Below are 25,018 nucleotides of genomic sequence, written 5' to 3' on the forward strand. Positions count from 1 at the left end.
TTATCTGAAAATCTTTTGATTGTGTGTTTTTTTCTGTGTCATAATTTGCCATCAGAGCTTAAATATTTGTGGTAAGGCACTGATAATGGTGTGGTCATGAACCTCTAGCCCAGACACTGACAACTAAAATGGCCACAAGTAAAGCGGCCTGAGCTGCCAGTTGGTGCACATCGACAGCGCAAAAAGATACGTATATAGCTTCTTTTCTGTGTTTACTTCGTAGATTCTTACTTGCATTGCGTGTATACTTGCATTGCGTGTGAGTTTCGTATAGGAGGTGTAATTTCGAGTTTTAGTTACTGTAATCGTAAATTCAGGCAGATTGTAGCGCAGTCGTTAGGCATTTGTACAGGTTAGTTCATACATTCTTTGCTTGTTTCCCTTGCGTTATCTAGGCACGGAGACGTGTTTCAGTAACTGTTGTTCAACACGGATGAGGGCTGAGTTGGCATCCCTTCGCTCACAGCTGCAGGCGGTGCTGACTCCGGTCGCGCAGCTTGAGGCTGTTGCCAATGGGCACCACTGTGGGGAGCCGGACTTGGGTATCACGGGGATGTCAACCTCGTCCCGTTAGTCCCCAGATCGATCTGCCGCTGTGGTTGTCCCGGTTGCTGCCCGCAGTGGGGCTGAGCCCTCGCCTATGGTTGATTGGGAGGTCGTTACAAGGCGTGGCAGGCAGCGAAAGACGTCCCTGGAGACTGATCAGAAAGCCTCCCCGGTGCGTCTGACAAACAGGTTTCAGGTACTGTCTCTGGCTGAGCCAGATGCAGCTGCCTGCCCTGTTTCAGAGGATGATTCTCAGCCTTCAAGGTCCGAACAATCGCAGAGGGTGGGAATATTGGTAGTTGGGAGCTCCAATGTTAGGCGCGTAATGGGGTCCCTTGAGGATATGGCGGCGAAGGAGGGGAAGAAATCCAGTGTGTACTCCGTGTGCATTCCGGGTGGAGTCATTCCTGATGTGGAAAGGGTCCTTCCGGATGCCATGAAGAGCACAGGATGCAGCCAGCTGCAGGTGGTGGCACATGCCGGCACTAATGACGTGTGTCGCTTTGGATCTGAGGAAATTCTCTCTGGATTCCAGCGGCTATCTGATTTGGTGAAGGCTGCCGGTCTTGCTTACGAGATGAAGGCAGAGCTCACCATCTGCAGCATCGTTGACAGAACCGACTGCGGACCTTTGGTGCAGAGCCGGGTGGAGGGTCTGAGTCAGAGGCTCAGACGGTTTTGCGACCGTGTTGGCTGCAGATTCCTTGATTTTCGCCATAGTGTGGTGGGGTGTCGAGCTCCGCTGAATAGGTCAGGAGTTCACTACACTCAGCTGGCGGCTAGACGGGTAGCGGAGGCTGTGTGGCGTGGACTGGGCGGTTTTTTAGATTAGAAGGCCTCGGGAAGAACGGGTGGGCTGCAATCTGAAAGGGTCCATGGCAAATACAGGATGTGCTTGGATCAAGGAACAGTCGGACTTGTAGTTGTAAATTGTTGTAGTTGTGCTGGGAAAGTCCCTGAGCTTCAAGCGCTAATAGAAAGGACAGAAGCTGCAATCGTTATAGGTACAGAAAGCTGGCTAAAGCCTGAAATAAGCTCTGCAAAAATTTTTTCGAAGTCTCAGACGGTATTCAGGAAAGATAGATTAGGCAGAATTGTCGGTGGAGTGTTTGTGTCTGTCAGTAGTCGTTTATATTGTAGTGAAGTCGAAGTAGATTCTCCGTGCGAATTGGTATGGGTGGAGGTTATACTTAACAGCCGAACTAAGTTAATAATTGGCTCCTTCTACCGACCCCCAAATTCCGATGATATAGTTGCTGAACAGTTCAGAGAAAATTTGAGTCTCGTAACAAATAAATACCCCACTCATACGATTATAGTTGGTGGGGGCTTCAACCTTCCCTCGATATGTCGGCAGAAATACTTGTTCAAAACCGATGGCAGGCAGAAAACATCTTCCGAGATTGTCCTAAATGCTTTCTCCGAAAATTATTTCGAGCAGTTAGTCCACGACCCCCCGCGAATTGTAAATGGTTGCGAAAACACACTTGACCTCTTAGCCACAAACAGTCCAGAGCTAATAGAGAGCATCATGACTGATACAGGGATTAGTGATCACAAGATCGTTGTAGCTAGGCTCAGTACCGTTACTTCCAAATCCACCAGAAACAAACGCAAAATAATTTTATTTAAAAAAGCGGATAAAGTGTCACTAGAAGTCTTCCTAAGAGACAATCTCCATTGCTTCCGAACTGACTATGCAAATGTAGACGATATGTGGCTCAAATTCAAAGATATAGTAGCAACAGCAACTGAGAGATTCATACCTCATAAATTGGTAAGAGATGGAACTGATCCCCCATGGTACACAAAACAGGTCCGAAGGCTGTTGCAGAGCCAACGGAAAAAGCATGCGAAGTTGAGAAGAAGGCGAATTCCCGAAGATTGGCTAAAATTTACAGACGCGCGAAATTTGACACGGACTTCAATGCGAGATGCCTTTAATAGGTTCCACAACGAAACATTGTCTCGAAATTTGGTAGAAAATGTGAAGAAATTCTGGTCGTATGTAAAGCACACAAGCGGCAAGACGCAGTCAATACCTTCGCTGCGCAGTGCCGATGGTACTGTCAGCGACGACTGTGCCGCTAAAGCGGAGTTATTAAACGCGGTTTTCCGAAATTCCTTCAACAGGGAAGACGAATGGAACATTCCGGAATTTGAAACACGAACAGCTGCTAGCATGAGTTTCTTAGAAGTAGATACCTTAGGGATTGCGAAGCAACTCAAATCGCTTGATACGGGCAAGTCTTGAGGTCCAGGTTGTATATCGATTAGATTCCTTTCAGATTACGCTGATACAATAGCTCCCTACTTAGCAATCATATACAACCGCTCGCTCACCGATAGATTGGAAAATTGTGCAGATCGCACCAGTGTTTAAGAAGGGTAGCAGGAGTAATCCATCGAACTACAGACCTATATCATTGACGTCGGTTTACAGTAGGGTTTTGGAGCATATACTGTATTCAAACATTATGAATCACCTCGAAGGGAACGATCTATTGATACGTAATCAGCATGGTTTCAGAAAACATCGTTCTTGTGCAACGCAGCTAGCTGTTTTTTTTCGCACGAAGTAATGGCCGCTATCGTCAGGGGATCTCAAGTTGATTCCAAATTTCCAGATTTCCGGAAAACTTTTGACACCGTTCCTCACAAGCGACTTCTAATCAAGCTGCGGGCCTACGTGGTATCGTCTCAGTTGTGCGACTGGATTCGTGATATCCTGTCAGAAAGGTCGCAGTTCGTAGTAATAGACGGCAAGTCATCGAGTAAAACTGAAGTGATATCAGGTGTTCCCCTGGGAAGCGTCCTGGTACCTCTGCTGTTCCTGATCTATATAAATGACGTGGGTGACAATCTGAGCAGTTCTCTTAGGTTGTTCGCAGATGATGCTGTAATTTACCGTCTAGTAAGGTCATCCGAAGACCAGAATCAGTTGCAAAGCGATTTAGAAAAGATTGCTGTGAGGTGTGACAGGTGGCAGTTGACGCTAAATAACGAAAAGTGTGAGGTGATCCACACGAGTTCCAAAAGAACTCCGTTGGAATTCGATTACTCGATAAATAGTACAATTCTCAAGGCTGTCAATTCAACTAAGTACCTGGGTGTTAAAACTACGAACAAGCTGCAACAAGTCTACTAAAGAGACAGCTTGCACTACACTCGTTCGTCCTCTGTTAGAATATTGCTGCGCATTGTGGGATCCTTACCAGGCGGGATTGACGGAGGACATCGAAAGGGTGCAAAAAAGGGCAGCTCGTTTTGTATTATCACGTAACAGGGGAGAGAGTGTGGCAGATATGATACGCGATTTGGGATGGAGGTCATTAAAGCAAAGACGTTTTTCGTCGCGACGAGGTCTATTTACGAAATTTCAGTTACCAACTTTCTCTTCCGAATGCGAAAATGTTCTGTTGAGCCCAACCTACATAGGTAGGAATGATCACCAAAATAAAGTAAGAGAAATCAGAACTCGAACAGAAAGGTTTAGGTGTTCGTTTTTCCCGCGTGCTGTTCGGGAGTGGAATTGTAGAGAGATTGTATGATTGTGGTTCGATGAACGCTCTGCCAAGCACTTAAATGTGAATTGCAGAGTAATCATGTAGATGAAGATGTAGATGAACATTTTTCTCACTCTGTAACCATAGTATGAAGGTATTTCAAACCTATTGAGCTTGTCCACGCCAACTGGTGTAGGTCCCAAAAAAGGACGGCTAAGCGAAACCCGATTCGCATTTCTCTCGGGAGACGTCCCGACTTCCGTGGTTCGAGGCAGTCTGGTGGATGCAGTAATTTCTTGCCTGCTGAAAATCTTTTGACTCGATACGATACCTACACTTCTTTTCTAAAGTACGATTGCCTGGGGTATTTAGCAAAATTCGTAATCGAGTTGAGGATATCTCGGTAGGAAAGCTGCAGCTTATTATCTCGTCCGGAAAGGACCCTTGCAGTTCATGCTATATATTAGTTATCTGGCAGTCGATATTGATATTGACCTCGAGACTTTTATCAGATGTTGCAATTATCAGCAAGGAAGTACAATACGAAGAAAAGCTGATTCCAACACTGTTGATACATTACTGAGGTCTGCCCAAATATTCAGAGATTGCTTTAGATGTTCAGAAATGTACAGCTGTATACTTGAGCAAAATGCAAGAAACATAGTATCCTACGACTACAGTATTGTCGATTCACAGTTAGAATCTGTCAAGTGTGAAAAAGCAGTGATGACAGAGGTAAGGTGATGGTAGATTTTGGTCGATTAGTGGGATACTGGAAAAATGTGGTTGTTACAGAGCAGGCTGCTTACATATCACTTGTGCATCCCATCGTACAGTATAATTGAAGTGTGTGGGTTCCATGCCAAATAGGACTGAGACGGGATGTTGAACATTTAGCAACAAGTGCAGCACGAATGGCAACAAATTTGTTTGAATTTGTGGCAGAGCATCACTTAGGATTGGCAGACTCTCGATGATATAGTTATCTCGCAAAACCTAGTTACAGAGTTTCGAGAACTGCTGTCGACTGAGAAATCTAGGAATATATTGCAGCCACCTACATATCGCTGTCTAATCGCAATTGTGCACTGGGACATTTAAGGTGATTCTTCTCAAACTCCGTAAGTGACTGGAATGGGAAGAATACGTAAAAAGTGGTACTGTACTCAGCCGTGCAGTTCACAGTGGTCTTCAGAGGATGTATCCATATGGGACTTGTTCTGCACGGTAGAGTACATTGCTTCAAATTTTTATACTTAGCTCAGCCCGTTCAATTGCGCAACGTGGACATTAGAAGCACCTGTGTTCTGTTAGCAAAGCATGAAGTCTGTTCAAGATTCCCTCTCCCCATACTGCAGTTAAAGCTGCTACAAAATTCCTTGGAAGACAATTTGGTTCACATTTGGTAGTGATCATGTCCAAAATCTCAGCTATGGGTACAAACTGATTTTAGTGTAGTCCGAGGTCTCAAGTTCATTGTTTGCAACATTACTCAATATTTATGCTCATCATTATGATGTGTGAACCCATTACCTAATTGTTTCTGTTATTTCTAATTTTAATATTAATCTGTCATAGGAAACATTGGTTTCATAAACAGTGCACCTTTAAAGTGTCTAAAACTGCTAGGTAAATTTGCAAACACTATGTTATGCAGTAGACAAATCGCTACGAAATGTTTTTGGTAATACTACATACATATAATGTGCCAGCTGATCGACGGAAAACTTAAGGCAGAGGGATGACACTGTTTCGCTCGTATCCACAATTCAGTGGCGGGACACATGCATTCTGTGATAGACTGTAGCTCTAAGACGATGCTGTAACTCCTGTATGAACAGTGTTTGGAATTAGTAAACAACACAGTATTGCACTGACAGACTGATAACATTATTAACGTTGTGCAGATAAGAGTCTTGAGAAAAAAGGCTGATGAATGATATCCCGGACAACACAGAAACCTTGCATAACAATGCCTGACAAAGTAACGCCATCTCTTTTGGAGTATGGATGTTCTCATTATTAACACCTCGAAACATATAAAAGACTTGGAAACGTCAGCTGCAGTGAAAAATAGTGTTTTCACCAGATATGTAATTGTATTTATAGAGTACACAATGTACAAAACAAGACTCCTATGACACATTCTTCAGCTTCAACAACTCACAATGTAACCTAACTTTGGGCTGTGCTACAGATCAGTCTTTCCTACTGTCTTCAGTTTAGGAAAATAGTTTTTTATTGTGACACATTTGATGGATTTATCAACTCTTGAGCCATAGTATCATGTTATATCCTAACCTTGACCTCATGCTGTAATACAAGTCGCTCTGTCGGCACTATCGTAATTAAAACGGTGCAAAGCCGAATGACAAATAGCGAATTTCAATATACTCACCATCTTCACTAGACCTATACACTCTTAACGTTACCACCCAGACTAACTAAAGGGTGTTTTGTTAAAGGACACAACTGACATTACAGCAGAAAAATACAAACACACAGTACCTATGGTAACAATACCTGGGTCAGAATAATAGAGACTGATGGCTACTTGTTTATGGCACAGGTGGCGTTGCAACAAGCAATTAGTGAATGCCTTTTGTCATGCTATTTTCAAATTGCTGTCCTACCTCAAGTGTTTCTTGTCACAGTAAGTTGGAAAATTGAATTTCCGCTGGTAACCTAAAGTAGTGATTCGGTTTGGTCATTTGCGTGTTTATTTTCAACTTTCAAAATGGTAAAGAGCAGCAATCAGTCACCGTTTCTCTTCTAGCTTTATTAGAGCAGATCCAGATGTCGGCTAGTAACTAGCTTTTATCAGTTCCAAAACATAAGTAGTTCATAGTCAGAGCATAGTATACAAAAATTACAACTCATGACATAACCTACACCATTTGTACATTAAATTACATGTCAGTATTTTGGTGTTGTCATACACACCCCAGTGCATCTACATCTGTAGTTCAGGCTCTTGTCGCAGTTGCTTAAAGACAACAATGTAATGAAGATATGCTTTCGAGGAACACATCAGTTAGCTGAGTGGTGGCCTCCAAATGAACTTTGCAATGCATAACCTGCATAGAACCCCTCTGCTGGTCTGGGGGTTAGAATAGGTCCGAGGTATTCCTGCCTGTTTTAAGAGGTGACTGAAAGGAGTGTCAATCCTAAGGTCCCGGGTTCGATTCCCGGCTGGGTCGGAGATTTTCTCCGCTCAGGGACTGGGTGTTATGTTGTCCTAATCATCATCATTTCATCTCCATCGACGCGCAGGTCGCCGAAGTGGCGTTAAATCGAAAGACCTGCACCAGGCGAACGGTCTACCCGCCGGGGGGGCCTTAGCCACACGACATTTCATTTCATTTCACACGTTTTGGCATTTATATGATGGTCCCCTGTCGGGTTTCACCTCCATGTTTCTAAATTTCCCCAAAGAGCAAGCCAATTGGAGAAGGGCGCCTTACATGGTGCATCATGTCCATTGTGCATTCAGATCTTTAGCCCACTTTTTCATCGTCGCATTGCGGTCCCGCCCATTCTCCATCTCTTGGGTGAGGATACCTTCCTGGGTGCATTTTTTACCATGCACTATGCAGTGTCGCTTTCTGTGCTGACGAAGACCATGGACTCGTATCCAGCATAGTAGCCAGTCCGTTGTAGTGGGGCACCATGTACCCTGTTGGTTGTAGCCCGCTGACAATACAGGGATCACTCTGCTGATACGTATGCCATTAACTCCCCACGTATGCCATGGAGTAGATTCCCATCTCCATGGGGCACCGGGATTCCCGATAATGGCCGTCCTGCCAGGTGGCCCTTGTTGAGGCTGGGTGGCACCGGTGGGGATGGCCCCTTATCAGAGTGGGTGGCATCAGGACGGATGACACGCCATGAAGCGTAGTATATCATCTCCTGCTGGTGGTCCGCCGCCAGCAGTTTGTAAGTAGGCAAAGTCTAACTTCAGTGCTAAGAAATATGACCTAAATCGTTCCCCTCCCTGACCACACCATGAGAGGAACGCCAGGCTAGCGATGGCAGTGAAGCATATTCGCCCCAGTACCTTGAATGTACAAGACTTGATGGGGAATCTTTCATGTCCATGAAGCCACAGTTTTTTGTTGAGCATTTATAGGACAATTTTGGGGAGGTGGATGGCTTTTCCAAAGTGAGATCTGGGTTAGTCTTGATCAAACCAGCATCCTTTGCCCAGTCAGGAGAATTACTCGCTTGTGACATACTGGGGGATGTTTCTGTAACCATTAGGCCCCCTGAGAGCTCGTATATAGCCCAGGGTATTATATTCCACAGGGACCTTCTTTTGCACTCTGTCGACAAGCTGCGCGCCAATTTAGAACAGCAAGGTGCTCATTTCGTCCGGCGCGTCCATCTGGATCCAAGGGATAATCAGGTTGCCACTGGTGCCCTCATCTTGGCCTTCGATGGTTTCACATTGCCTGAGAAGGGCTAGTTGATGGTCTACCACTGTGATGTCAAGCCATATATCCCTCACCTGATGCGGTGCTTTAAGTGCTGGAAGTTTGGCCATATGTCTTCCCGCTGTACTTCCAGTATCACATGTCGAGATTGTGGACATCTGTCACATCCCAATATTTCATGTGCCCCGCCTTCCGTCTCTGTCAACTGCGGAGAGTGTCATTCACCTTGCTTCCCAAACTGCAGGATTTTACAGAAAATCATGGAATAGAAGTCCCTGGACCAACTGACCTATGCTGAGGCTAAGAGGAAATTTGAGCACCTACATCTTGTGGCTAGGACCTCCAATTACGCCACAGCTACGAGAACAGTTGTCACCCCATCAGTTCCTCGCATTCCTATCACCTCTCGGAACCAGAAGACTACACCTGCCCCCCTGATGATGGGCGGCACCTCCCTCCCTGTTGCTCCCGCAAACCTACTTTGGGAGCGACACCCCCCCCCCCCCACCCAAACCATTGGGAATATCAGTCCCCACTTCTGAGCCTGAGAAGCGTAAATCTTCTTCGGCTCCTGGCTCCTCTGGCTAGGAAGGGGGTCTCTTGGGTTACTCCCTTCCCAGGTTTCTGCTAGTGGGAAAGATGACACACACCAGTGGCTGAAGAGCCCAAAAGGAGCTGGTCATTGGGCTTCATACTCATCCTCAGTCCCAGAGACTGAATCAGTCAAGTCCTCCCAGCCAGGGAAACCCAAGGAGCAGTGAGAGAAATCCGAAAAGAAGATCCCCAAGACGAAGGGAACTGCTGTGGCACCCACACCACTGCTACCTACAAGCTCTGTTTCTGCAGATGAGGTGGAGATTCTAGTATCCGCTGAGGACCTAGATCTCGCTGGACCCACTGACACAATGGATGTAGACTGCTCAGGCAATAAATCGGTGGAAGCAGGTGACTCTGAGGCGTAAACTGCCTTATTGAATGTTCCATGCCTTTCCAGTCTCACGATGTCATCGTCCAGTGGAATTGCGGCGGTTTTCTCCACCGCCTGGTTGAGTTACAGCAACTGTTAAGCTTTACATCAGCTATCTGCATTGCTCTCCAGGAAACCTGGTTCCCGGCAAAGCAAACCCCTGCCCTCCGTGGATATAAGGGATATTACAGGAACTGTAGCGACTATAATCGAGCGTCAGGTGGAGTTTGCGTTTATAACATAATCTCAGTCTGTAGTGAAGCTGTGCCCCTTCAAACCCCTCTTGAAGCTGTGGCTGTCGGTGTTAACATAAATGGCGTGTTATCTACCGACGTAAACGCGATTGGCTAGCACTTTGCTGAGCACTATGCTCGAGCCTCTGTGGTGGAGAATTGCTCCCCCCCTCACCCACCCCCCCCCCCCACCCAGCCTTTCACACTCTCAAATGGCGGCTGGAAGGGAAAGTCCTCTCGTTCACTACAAACCACAGTGAGCCCTATAACATCCTATTTGCAGTGGGAGCTCCTCAGTGCTCAGTGCCCTTCCACATTGCCCAGACACAGGTCCTGGGCCAGATCGGAATCACAATCAGATAGTTCAGCATCTCTCATCTGACTATAAGCGACATCTCCTCATCATCTTCAACTGGATCTGGTGCGATGGCATCTTTCCATCGGAGTGACAGGAGAGCACCATCGTTCCGGTGCTCATACCCAGAAAAACCCGCTTGATGTGGATAGCTATCGGCCCATCAGCCTCACCAATGTTCTTTGTAAGCTGTAGGAACGTACGGTGTGTCGGCGGTTGGGTTGGGTCCTGGAGTCACGTGACCCACTGGCTCAGTGTCAGGGCACCTTCCGCCAGGGTTGCTCCACCACTGATAATCTTGTGTCTCTCGAGTCTGCCATCCGAACAGCCCTTTCTGGACACCATTTTGTTGCCATCTCTTTTGATTTACGAAAAGCGTATGACACCACCTGGCGACATCATATCCTTGCCACATTATATGAGTGGGGTCTCCGAGGCCCGCTCCCGATTTTTGTCCAGAATTTCCTGTCGCTTTGTACTTTCCATGCCCAAGGTGGTGCCTCCCATAGTGCCGCCATATCCAGGAGAGTGGTGTCCCGCAGGGCTCTGTATTGAATGTCTCTCTATTTTTAGTGGATATTAATGGTCTAGCAACAGCTGTAGGGCCGTCCGTCTCGCCCTGTTTGTATGCAGATGACTTCAATATTTTGTACTGCTCCACCAGTACTGGTGTTGTTGAGCGGCGCCTGCAGGGAGCCATCCACAAGGCGCAGTCACGGGCTCTAGCCTCACAGTTTCTAGTTTTCGGACGCAAAGTCTTGTGTTGTGCACATATGTTGGCGTCGTACCCTTCATACAGAACAAGAACTTTACCTTAATGACGATCTGCTCACTGTAGTGCAGACATATCGATTCTTGGGACTGGTTTACAAAGCCTGATTGACTTGGCTCCTCACCTTCGTCACCTTAAGGGGAAGTGCTGGCAGCACCTCAATGCCCTCTGCTGCCTGAGTAACACTAACTGGGGTGCAGATCGCTCTGTGCTGCTGCAGCTCTCAAGAGCCCTTGTTCAATCCCACCTTGACTATGGGAGTCTGGTTTATTGTTCGGTAGCTCCTCGCCACAAAGCGGAGCTATCTGTGACTCAGTATCTCCACCATATGGTAAAATATAAGTAGGATTATTTTCCTTGCTGTACTGACTTACTGCTACATTTAACAGTTAACATTAGAACATATAAATACCAGACTCACTCCCTGTCAGCCAATTTTCATGTTATATATGTATTAATCTTTAAAAGAGTAGATAAGATCAATTTCATAAAAATTTACAAACCGTTACGAGGCACGTGATGTATGCTGTGACTATTGGAACTGTTTTGAATATTTATTCTTTTATACTTTAACCGTCGTGTTGAGGTACATGGCTCATACTACGTATTGAATAATTAATAGATGTGATATTAGGAAGAACTCCGCTCACAGCTGGTAAAATTGTTGTTTATTAAACCGTGACCAGTCTCACGGTTTTAAGCTGCATCATCAGGTGAACCTATGTGCTAAAAAGTGAAGTATAGTGTCACGTGACCTACTGGCTTATTGTCAGGGCGGCTTCTGCCAGGGTTGTTCCACCACTGAAATGACGTTGGACTGCATTTGTTTCATTCCCAATACGTCCAGGCACTGCAACCAGGAGCTACAAATATTTGCGGTGGTTTCTGCAGGAATCTCCTGCAGAGCGAAGCAATACAGTCAGTGTCCTCTTCACCGATATGGGTGCATTCTCACCCGAGGATATGATGGAAAGTTCACAACCAGCTGATGAAAGTTCACAACCAGCATACATGGACAGATGTGAACCGACATGCTACACGTACAAATGTCTCACAATGCAGATTTACCTTTATCATGTGGGCTGACTGTGAGCTGGTAGTCAAGGAAGACGATTCTGTTACGATTGTGGATGGGGCCGTAATCAGTTACTGTTGGTTCCCTTTTGCAATTAGGGACATTTATTTTATAACGGTAACTCCAGACTCAGCAATAAATAAAGATATCACACATTATTAATGAAGGAATAAACAACTGTGTAATTAATAGTGCTTACAGTGCGTTACAATTTACCAAATGAGCATAAAATACAGAAACAGCAAATAAGGTTTTAAAAACAAGCCAATGTGATCCCAATTAGAATTTTAAGGCAAGTAACCACAGTCACGGCTGTAGGCCTTTAACACCAAGAATCGCAGTTATAAAAAAATTAACAAACATACTGTAAAACACCAATGCAATAGCAAAGTTAATTTAAAAAGACAGGCAACTGAACACGAATTGGATGAGACAAAATCATGGTAAAATTGGTAGCCCAACCATTTAAACCTGCTGTAACGCAAAGAATGGCAATTAAATAAAATTTTTTAAAAACATACAGTAAAACAGCAAATACAACAGCAAAGGTTGATTTAAAAGGACAAGCAACTGATCACCAAGCAGGTGAGATAAAATGATTGTAAACTTGGTAGCACAATCATTTAAACCTGCTGTAACACCAAGAATACCAGTTACATAAAATATCTAGAAGCGAACAATGAAACAGCAAATACAATTATAAAACCCAAGGGCCAGTCACAGACGGTGCACCAGGAATTGACATCTGAGTAGGTCCGGCCAGAAACACTTTCGCGAGCGATGAGATAGGCAGCCAAGAGTTGCATTCACTTCACAAGATGGAACCTCAGACTGGTGGCAGTCTAACGAATGACTAACTATAATCTTGTTAAGGCTATCTGACGCCCAATAAACCAAATGCAAAGATGTGAAAGTACGTCAAAGCCGGAACCGGCGGTCTGGACTCTGCCCGCAGAATACTGTGCTTAGAGTGCCGGAACGAGAAAGGAATCATTACCACCAGAATAGAATAATCGCCAAGCAACCTACAATCAAGAAATCTGTAAAAACTACATGGTCCACTCGACAGGGAAAGTCCTTGAGCTTCAAGCGCTAATAGAAAGCACAGAAGCTGAAATCGTTATAGGTACAGAAAGCTGGCTAAAGCCTGAAATAAGTTCTGCAGAAATTTTTACGAATTTCAGGAAACATAGATTAGGCAGAATTGGTGGTGGAATGTTTGTGTCTGTCAGCAGTCGTTTATTTGTAGTGAAGTCGAAGTAGATACTCCGTGCGAATTGGTATGGGTGGAGGTTATACTTAACAGCCGAACTAAGTTAATAATTGGCTCCTTCTACCGACCTCCAGACTCCGATGATATAATTGCTGAACAGTTCAGAGAAAATTTGAGTCTCGTAACAAATAAATACCCCACTCATACGGTTATAGTTGGTGGGGACTTCAACCTTCCCTCGATATGTTGGCAAAAATACTTGTTCAAAACCAGTGGTAGGCAGGGAACATCTTCCGAGATTGTCATAAATGATTTCTCCGAAAATTATTTCGAGCAGTTAGTCCACGACCCCCCGCGAATTGTAAATGGTTGCGAAAACACACTTGACCTCTTAGCCACAAACAGTCCAGAGCTGATAGAGAGCATCATGACTGATACAGGGATTAGTGATCACAAGATCGCTGTAGCTAGGCTCAATACCGTTTCTTCCAAATCCACCAGAAACAAACGCAAAATAATTTTATTTAAAAAAGCGGATAAAGTGTCACTAGAAGTCTTCCTAAGAGACAATCTCCATTGCTTCCGAACTGACCATGCAAATGTAGACGAGATGTGGCTCAAATTCAAAGATATAGTAGCAACAGCAATTGAGAGATTCATACCCCATAAACTGGTAAGAGATGGAACTGATCCCCCATGGTACACAAAACAGGTCCGAAGGCTGTTGCAGAGCCAACGGAAAAAGCATGCGAAGTTGAGAAGAAGGCGAATTCCCGAAGATTGGCTAAAATTTACAGACGCGCGAAATTTGGCACGGACTTCAATGCGAGATGCCTTTAATAGGTTCCACAACGAAACATTGTCTCGAAATTTGGTAGAAAATGTGAAGAAATTCTGGTCGTATGTAAAACACACAAGCGGCAAGACGCAGTCAATACCTTCGCTGCGCAGTGCCGATGGTACTGTCAGCGACGACTGTGCCGCTAAAGCGGAGTTATTAAACGCGGTTTTCCGAAATTCCTTCAACAGGGAAGACGAATGGAACATTCCGGAATTTGAAACACGAACAGCTGCTAGCATGAGTTTCTTAGAAGTAGATACCTTAGGGATTGCGAAGCAACTCAAATCGCTTGATACGGGCAAGTCTTGAGGTCCAGATTGCATACCGATTATGTTCCTTTCAGATTACGCTGATACAATAGCTCCCTACTTAGCAATCATATACAACCGCTCGCTCACCGATAGTTGAAAATTGCGCAGGTCACACCAGTGTTTAAGAAGGGTAGCAGGAGTAATCCATCGAACTACAGACCTATATCATTGACGTCGGTTTACAGTAGGGTTTTGGAGCATATACTGTATTCAAACATTATGAATCACCTCGAAGGGAACGATCTATTGATACGTAATCAGCATGGTTTCAGAAAACATCGTTCTTGTGCAACGCAGATAACTCTTTATTTGCACGAAGTAATGGCCGCTATCGACAAGGGATCTCAAATTGATTCCGTATTTCTAGATTTCCGGAAAGCTTTTGACACCGTTCCTCATAAGCGACTTCTAATCAAGCTGCGGGCCTACGGGGTATCGTCTCAGTCGTGCGACTGGATTCGTGATTTCCTATCAGGAAGGTCGCAGTTCGTAGTAATAGACGGCAAGTCATCGAGTAAAACTGAAGTGATATCAGGTGTTCCCCTGGGAAGCGTCCTGGGACCTCTGCTGTTCCTGATCTATATAAATGACGTGGGTGACAATCTGAGCAGTTCTCTTAGGTTGTTCGCAGATGATGCTGTAATTTACCGTCTAGTAAGGTCATCCGAAGACCAGAATCAGTTGCAAAGCGATTTAGAAAAGATTGCTGTGAGGTGTGACAGGTGGCAGTTGACGCTAAATAACGAAAAGTGTGAGGTGATCCACACGAGTTCCAAAAGAACTCCGTTGGAATTCGATTACTCGATAAATAGTACAATTCTCAAGGCTGTCAATTCAACTAAGTACCTGGGTGTTAAAACTACGAACAAGCTGCAACAAGTCTACTAAAGAGACAGCTTGCACTACACTCTGTTAGAATATTGCTGCGCGTTGTGGGATCCTTACCAGGTGGGATTGACGGAGGACATCGAAAGGGTGCAAGAAAGGGCAGCTCGTTTTGTATTATCACGTAATAGGGGAGAGAGTGTGGCAGATATGATACGCGATTTGGGATGGAAGTCATTAAAGCAAAGACGTTTTTCGTCGCGGCGAGATCTATTTACGAAATTTCAGTCACCAACTTTCTCTTCCGAATGCGAAAACATTTTGTTGAGCCCAACCTACATAGGTAGGAATGATCATCAAAATAAAATAAGAGAAATCAGAGATCGAACAGAAAAGTTTAGGTGTTCGTTTTTCCCGCGCGCTGTTCGGTAGTGGAATGGTAGAGAGATAGTATGATTGTGGTTCGATGAACCCTCTGCCAAGCACTTAAATGTGAATTGCAGAGTAATCATGTAGATGTAGATGTAGACAGCAGTGGCAAGGCCAAGAAACGTACACTGCCGTTACATACGCTGACCCCCAGGGCAGGTAACTGGGGTATTAACGGCCACGAGGCAGGAAAAATATCGCTGTTTGAACTTAATAAATAGTAACAAACTGAACGCAATAAATAATAATTAGAAGTCCAAGAAAGCTAATCAGATCCGCCTTCCCCAAGTACTCGACTCACTGCTCTTAGCCTCGGCAACACTACAAGGAGGAACACGAACCCAAGTCACTGGAGAATCGCAAGATTTCACAATGGTAGAGTCTTCTCTGCGTGAATCCAAATGAACTCAACTTAAAACTTGCAGGGACCGGTTTACGATGATGTCGTGCACCCTCGAGACCACAGGCTTTCGATCCTGCAGTGCATGCGCGCCGCCATTGGTCCTGGCGTTTTCATGCACTGCGTGGACCTGGCTCCTCCTGAGTCCCCAACAGAACTGACACGTCCGAGAAGACTACGTCGAACCAAAGATAGGACCACAGTTACTACATATCGATAAGCGCCGCTGCTGCCACTAGCAGACAGGCAATACTTGCGAAACCAAGTGGCGCCAGTCAACGTGAGAAGAAGACAAACAACCGCAACCATGTCAACTAAACGATACGGTCTGGCCTCCAACAGAGGACAGAAACCTACAAACAGCACCAATGCGAGCCACAGCACAGCTCACTGACATCGTTTTAGCCTCTTTAATTGAGCTGTACGTTCTCCTGGAGCAACTTGATCGTTGCACGTAACTCACATTCCTGCAAGATGTTCCGTTAGATATGCTGAATGATGTCCCCGTACCTATCTGTCGCCACAATAATTTCAGCATGATGGAACCCCCATGCATTTAAGCAGACAGGTGAAGACGCATCTGCAGGTAACTTTTCCTGGATGACGAGGGCAAGTTCTTCGACATCGAAGAGCGGGAGGTCTTTTCCCATCAGAAAAATGTTAGTTGCAACCCTGATTAATGATCAAGTCATTATGAGAAACTGCTTGCTCAAAAGCAGTGAAAAATGCGACCTGTGGGGTATAAAATAGGCCCTGACTTCTTGCCAATATGTTGCAGCTAATGACACGATACTGTATGAGTACCGTGGTTATATTATTGAACATATGTAACTTTCTCCATGTTATACTGGTTTAGATTTTTGTACTTTATAATTAAACATCTGTATGAAGCAGTACAGAGATCAATACTCACTACATCCATTATGGACTGGCAAATCACACAAAGGATCCAGCTTGGTGATATTGGCACCATCTATTAACTGTTCAATAAATAATATGAGCCAAATACTTCATAATGATGATTAAAGTAAAAAAGAAAAAAATATTCAAATCAATTCCAATAGTCACAGCATACATCATGTGCACCTTAGCTGTTTGTAAATGCTTATGAAACTGATTTTACCTATGCTTTTAAAGATTAAGAAAAAAAGCCTCACAAGGAGTGAGTGTAGTAGTTATATGTTCTAATGTTAACTGTTAAATGTGGCAGTAAGTCAGTACAGCAACGTGTGTAATCTTACGTGTGTTTTATTTAAATTCTATGCAACTTTTAAATTTTATTCGAGACCATAATTGCCTTGCTATGAAGGTTATGTATTATGTAGTTCGAATGGAGGGCACCACACAGATAATTGATGTGTTCTATGTAATTCCTACCTCCATTACACTGTATTCTTTAATGAACTGTCACATGAGCCTGTACAACAGGTGTAGACATACTACGGCATGTATAACAACACTGAAGCGCTGCTGTGTGATTTAATGTACAAGCAGTATAGGGTGTGTCATGAGCTGTAATTTTTTTGTACTATGGTTTATGCACGTCATGTATTTAAGCATAGATAATGGCTAGTTACTAGCTGAAATATGAGTCTGCTCTAATAAGGCTAGAATGGAGACGATAACTGATAGATGCTCTTCAACTTTTTGAAAATTATGTCACAGTCATGGTGCACCTTACTAATGATAGGTAATTTGATGTATATAAATTTATGCAACATAATCTCCTAAACTAGTTCAGATTCATGCAAGAAGTGATAATTGTGGCAGGAATTAATTTTGACATAAATAATGAAGTATATAATTTCACTAAGTGACTCAATAAGTGACATGATAAACACTCTTCTCTAAAAACAGTAAGTGTAAGGAAGGAATATACACCATGGATTACAGACAACCACATGCACTTCATGAGCATCAGACACACTGCACACAAATGGCAACTGACCTCTCCTTTGAGCAACTACAAACAGAGTTAGTCAACCTGTGAGAAACACAAAACTCAGGTGTGCCCACTCGCTAAATGAGAACTTTCACAAGTCCACTATTATGAGGAAAAAATCTAAGAGGTGTAGGAAGAGTGTATCCCCAATCTGCAGCTGAACCTCTTCTACCTGTTGAGAATCTAAATGAGTATTTTGGCATGCTGTAATCTCAATTTAAGTAATGCATTAGGGTGAAAACCATGGACTCTTTTAAAGTGTGTGTGGTTGCCACAAACGAAAAAATTTTCCTGCAGCAGGTAAGCCATAACATGGTCAAGAAGTCAGTTGGATAGGTTCGTTCAGCAGCTGCAGGAAATAATAATACTACAGTGCAAGTTATAAACTTTCATTTTGATCCACTACTGCCCAAAATATAAGACATTTCGAACATTCTCTAAGCTCCAGCATCTTCCAAACATACTGGAAGCAGGGACCTGTAAAACTGATACCTTATGAAGAATCTGCCGAACTGCCTTCTGACTACAGGGCCATATGCATTCTGCCAGCATTAGCCAAAACTATAGAATACATAGTTCGAGAACAACTTTTTAATTGCGTAACATTAGATAACCTTTTAGAGTGGGGCCAGGCACAACGTTCCAAACTTCAAGTGTGGTGGATGTGTGGGCCCCATACAGGCCGACCCTCGGCCTAGCTCGGCTTTGCTTGTTCCTTCCCAGAAGTACTCAATAGAGCACGACATTCCATTTGGTATCGTGATGTGGTATTTTTCAGTTGCCACAACTCTATTTAGTTGGGCAGAATCGATGTGTCAGTGCCTGGTACCCTTTGCTATTAGTTCATGGTATGAAGGATGTTCACAGGTTCGGTGGCTGTTTGCACAAAAAGAGGCAGTCTACCAATCTCTCGTCACAAGCCTTTAAAAAGGATAGCGATTGACTGAAGAGAGGGATGAGAATTCTCAACATCCATTATACAGTCGTGTATTATATGGGTACTGCAGATTTGCTATGAAACATTACAGTACTCTACAGAAAGAATGGGAACATTACTTGAGAGTGGATGTGCAGTCACATCAGTAGTAGGGCAAAGTATGTGCCACCCCACTTTCCATTGTTGCCAAATTTATTCATAATGGTGGCGATGACGTCATGCAAGATGGCGGCATGTAGACTTGGCAACAGCGCATGATGTCATCCAAGATGGCGGCTTTTGGAAGGGGAAAATAGGCCAATTGTGCTATGTCCACTAATCTAACCTCCAGAAAAAACGTCTGGAATTTTAAATTTTGGCAGAAAATAGGTCAATTGGGATACGTTCACTAACCTAAGCCTCCCAAAAAATAGGTGTGCAATTCAAATTCCAATAGGATAAGCCATGCAAAACCGTACTTGTCTTTATTATTATTCATTCTTATTGATTATCATTTATTAACATTCATTATCATTCATTATCATTTATTATAGGTTATTATTATTATTTATTATTATTGACCTACCTACACTAGAAAACCCTTCAAAATTCATATTTCAGCACGATAATGGCTGCAAAACCGTTCTTGTCATTTTTTATTGATTATTATTCATTATCATTCATCATTTATTATTATTTTTATTATTATTATTTATTATTATTGGCCTACCTACACTAACATAGAAAATCGCGCCATGTTCAAATTCACACTCCATAATTTCTGGAAAACCGTACTTCTATTTATTATTATTTCTTAGCATTTATTATGATTTATTATTATTTCCCCCCCATGAACCATGGACCTTGCCGTTGGTGGGGAGGCTTGCATCCCTCAGCGATACAGATGGCCGTACCGTAGGTGCAACCACAACGGAAGGGTATCTGTGAGGGGCCAGAAAAACGTGTGGTTCCTGAAGAGGGGCAGCAGCCTTAGCAGTAGTTGCAGAGGCAACAGTCTGGATGAATTGACTGATCTGGCATCGTAACACTAACCAAAACGGCCTTGCTGTGCTGGTACTGCGAACGGCTGAAAGCAAGGGGAAACTTAAGACATAATTTTTCCCGAGGGCATGCAGCTTTACTGTATGGTTAAGTGATGATGGCGTCCTCTTGGGTAAAATATTCCGGAGGTAAAATAGTCCCCCATTCGGATCTCCGGGTGGGGACTACTCAGGAGGATGTCGTTATCACGAGAAAGAAAACTGGCGTTCTACGGATCGGAGCGTGGAATGTCAGATCCCTTAATCGGGCAGGTAGGTTAGAAAATTTAAAGACGGAAATGAATAGGTTTAAGTTAGATATAGTGGGAATTTGTGAAGTTCGGTGGCAGGAGGAACAAGACTTTTGGTCAGGTGAATACAGGGTTATAAATACAAAATCAAATAGGGGCAATACAGGAGTAGGTTTAATAATGAATAAAAAAATAGGAGTGCGGGTAAGCTACTACAAACAGCAGAGTGAACGCATTATTGTGGCCAAGATAGACACGAAGCCCATGCCTACTACAGTAGTACAAGTTTATATGCCAACTAGCTCTGCAGATGATGAAGAAATTGATGAAATGTATGATGAGATAGAAGAAATTATTCAGGTAGTGAAGGGAGACGAAAATTTAATAGTCATGGGTGACTGAAATTCGAGAGTAGGAAAAGGGAGAGAAGGAAACATAGTAGGTCAATATGGATTGGGGGTAAGAAATGAAAGAGGAAGCCGTCTGGTAGAATTTTGCACAGAGCATAAATTAATCATAGCTAACACTTGGTTCAAGAATCATGAAAGAAGGTTGTATACATGGAAGAACCGTGGTGATACTAAAAGGTATCAGATAGATTATATGATGGTAAGACAGAGATTTAGGAACCAGGTTTTAAATTGTAGGACATTTCCAGGGGCAGATGTGGACTCTGACTACAATCTATTGGTTATGGACTGTAGATTAAAACTGAAGAAACTGCAAACAGGTGGGAATTTAAGGAGATGGGACCTTGATAAACTGACTAAACCAGAGGTTGTACAGAGTTTCAGGGAGAGCATAAGGGAACAATTGACAGGAATGAGGGAAGAAATACAGTAGAAGAAGAATTGGTATCTCTGAGGGATGAAGTAGTGAAGGCAGCAGTAAAGGAAACAAAAGAAATATTCGGAGTAGATATTAAAATTCATGGAGAAGAAATAAAAATTCTGAGGTTCGCCGGTGACATTGTAATTCTGTCAGAGACAGCAAAGGACTTGGAAGAGCAGTTGAACGGAATGGACAGTGTCTTGAAAGGAGGATGTAAGATGAACATCAACAAAAGCAAAACGAGGATAAAGGAATGTACTCGAATTAAGTCGGGTGATGCTGAGGGAATTAGATTAGGAAATGAGGCACTTGAAACAGTAAAGGAGTTTTGCTATTTGGGGAGCAAAATACTGATGATGGTCGAAGTAGAGAGGATATAAAATGTAGACTGGCAATGGCAAGGAATGCGTTTCTGAAGAAGAGAAATTTGTTAACATCGAGTATAGATTTAAGTGTCAGCAAACCGTTTCTGAAAGTATTTGTATGGAGTGTAGCCATGTATGGAAGTGAAACACGGCCGATAAATAGGTTGGACAAGACGAGAATAGAAGCTTTCGAAATGTGGTGCTACAGAAGAATGCTGAAGATTAGATGGTTAGATCACGTAACTAATGAGGAGGTACTGAATAGAATAGGGGAGAAGAGGAGTTTGTGGCACAACTTGACAAGAAGAAGGGACCGGTTGGTAGGGCATGTTCTGAGGCATCAAGGGATCACAACTTTAGCATTGGAGGCCAGCTTGGGGGGTAAAAATCGTAGAGGGAGACCAAGAGATGAATACACTAAGCAGATTCAGAAGGATGTAGGTTGCAGTAAGTACTGGGAGATGAAGAAGCTTGCACAGGATAGAGTAGCATGGAGAGTTGCATCAAACCAGTCTCAGGACTGAAGACCACAACAACATTATTATTTATTCAAGATGGTCGATTTTTGCGGCAAGAAAGCCACTTCCCTTACTTCCATAACAAAAAAATCTCTCAGAAATTGAAATTCAAACACGATAGTCTGTACACCCACGAAAAAAAAGAGACCAATTGGGCCATGTACACTAACCCAAGTCCGCCTCATCCTACGAAGTTTGAATTTTTTGCCCTCACTTATTGTTTTACTCCTAAGCTATGAAAATCGCGTCAAATAGTAATAAAGTGCCCTTCTACTAACGTAAGTCACCTCCCGTGAATTCGTGGGAAAAAGGACTGAAGTTTTTATTTCAAACAGTACCGTCATCACTCGATCTCCAACAGAGTTAGTACACATCTTAAGAGATCGCAGTCCAGCCGCCACGGGGTCCTCAGTCCAACTGAGTTAGTTCGTATGGTCGCCGCCGCGCGCCACCGGCAAGCGAGCGGTCGCCTCACGTGGCGGACGTCTGGTGCGTCCGCGGCCGCTGCCGGTCCAGCGGCCGCCCACGTCACAGCCTGCTGCCGCCGACTCGCGTCGCAGGCCCGCGTTGGTCCAGCGATGTAATCATGTTTTCGTGGACAGTGGGGTCCGCTCCCACCGACCAGCTGGACAGGTTGGAACCTGCCGACTTCGTAACGGTAGGTCGGTTGATCCAGCACCCGGTCGACAAAGAATGCCCTGACGCACATTCGGCGGCCAAGTTTGCTAGAGAGTGGAATCCGCCATCACATCACAACAGGTGGTCCAGCACTTGTGCTCGCCACGACGTCCCCCGCTAAGTAAATTGATTACCCCACTCTCATTAATCAGTCCACATTCTGCACTCACCTAATCCAAGATCGCCGCGAAAACACACGTCCGTGCACATGAGCCATCGCGCGCGCCTAGCTTAGTACCTCTGCAAGTGAACGTAACAAAGATCGCATGACTACTTAATTAAATTTATCAATTAATTAACCTCTCTGATGCGGAAAAGTGCCACGTCCACCTGAACTTGGAATCAATTTTCGCCAGTGCCACGCCCACCTGGACTTGGAATGAAATACTTAAAGTCCCTGCCGACCACCATGTCCCCTTAGCGACCCATGTTCGTTGGCTAACATGTACTAATGTTTACTGCTGTTAACTAACGTGCACTAACGTGTACTAACCTACATTAACCTATATCACATTTTGTCTATACCAATAAGCCAAGTTTGAATTCTGAGGGTCAGTTCGTGTTTCGCTACCAACACAAGAAAATTCTGGAAAACGAAGCCACTAACCTACGTCACCTGTGATGATTCAAAATCGTCGGCTTTGCCTCTCTCACACACCACGAGCGCGAGACAGCCCACGTCACAGCCTGGACCTTTATACTCGCGTCGGACATACTCCTCTGTAAATATTCTAGCTAAAGTATGACCCGAATACTGTTGTTCAATCCACACGGTCTAGGACATCGCCAAAGCGCACCCCCAGTACCTAAGCCGAGAACATCACTCGCCCCATCTGTAGTTAACCGCTGAGAGACGGAGATATGCTGCAATCACATTCCTCGCGCTCTCTTAGCTACTTGCCTCAACAATTCAATCTAACAAAATCACCAAATAGAAAAAATAATAAACAACTCGAACTCTCTCATATTCCTAATCGTCCCACAAATACTTAACGTCCATTTTAGTTAGGCATCGAGTATATCTATCACTCTCATACAAAAAACACTCGCCCTGATGTACCTGGTGTCATGTTGCACAGTCGGCAGACGCGCAAACAGTTCCTAATTTCAGTGCACAAAATCAAACTGCTCCTAAATAATGCAGTACACATAACTGTAAACACCACCAGTACTCGTAATCTGTCCAAATAACGCGTAGCAAAATAACTCAATAGACGCGCGCAATCAACCTGTCCCACACCCTGTCACACGTCCGACAGCCCTCAATTCGCTCAAAGATCTGTGTTCGACCCCTCAAACATGACTTCAGAGCCGCATTCACACCCAACTCATATCACCTACACGCCGAACATGACTATACAAGCCAGGCCGCGCGGGTCGTCTGTCACCGTCCTAACTCAGTGCCAGTCCAACACACATGTTAAGGCCGCATTCCATTGTTTGCCGGCCTATTTGCGACACATCTCCACCTTCACGTCTGTTGTCAGAATAGGCGAGAGCGAGTTCACACACACACCGACCGCACGTATCCCAGTGCTGCCCTTCCCTCACAATCTGAAATGATTATCGTACTATGTAAAAAAAAAAAAAAAAAAAAAAAAAAAAATAAGAGCACAGTCAACCTCTCCGAAATTGTATAGTGACTCCCAGAAATAGTTAACTCTCACTTTCGTGTTTTCTCAGCTTATTTGTAAATTCAAATTCTTACCCTAACAGAACTTGTTCACGAAAATAATACTAAATGCGCTCCTAAACTCCTACCCTTCCAGCTCTCAACATATGCAAATGTTCTCAACCCTCCTATATCCCAGCACAACCAATTAATCATTCTTATTCCTTCTTATCGAATTTACAGGCCTATTTTCCTAAGGACCCGTTATCGAAGTACCATCCTGCTTTTCTTTCTGAGGCTTTCTGTGCTTACTTTTACAGTGATCGCTAAATTACCTCCACAGCCCCGTCAATCTACACACACACCCACACACACACACACACACACACACACACACACGGTCATCCTCTCTACTCGTCCCATAACATAACCAATACTAACTTTACAATCCATTACATACAAACCCTACACAATGAAAGCCACACTAACTTTACAATACCGACTACATGCCCCAATGCTCTCCATTCCTAAGGAAGCGTTGTGAACCTGCTCTTTCATTCTACACACGCAACACTCAGCGGTAATCAGCCCTTGTACATCAACGGACAGAAGTCCCTCTCAGAACTGTTCCACAAATTCGGCGATCGCTTCCCCTCAACACAAATGCATACTTTCTCTTCTTCCTTGCCTTCTTGCTTTTTTTCTGCAAACATCTCCAGACTCATAGACTACAAGCGCACACCAAAATTTTTCCAAGTACAGCACCCTGTAAACCACTGAGTAACTAGAAACAAACAGACCAAAAAATGATATTCGCACTCTCGAATACCGAAGTTGTTGATGTTATTATACTTACAGTTAAATGTTACGGTCGCGGTCTCAACTGATTGGCATTCGACAATGAGCTAAGTATCGGAAATACACTCTCTTGACCCCTGTTACTCTGGAAATATCTC

This window comes from Schistocerca piceifrons, chromosome 5, assembly GCF_021461385.2.
Source record: "Schistocerca piceifrons isolate TAMUIC-IGC-003096 chromosome 5, iqSchPice1.1, whole genome shotgun sequence".
NCBI lineage: Eukaryota > Metazoa > Arthropoda > Insecta > Orthoptera > Acrididae > Schistocerca > Schistocerca piceifrons.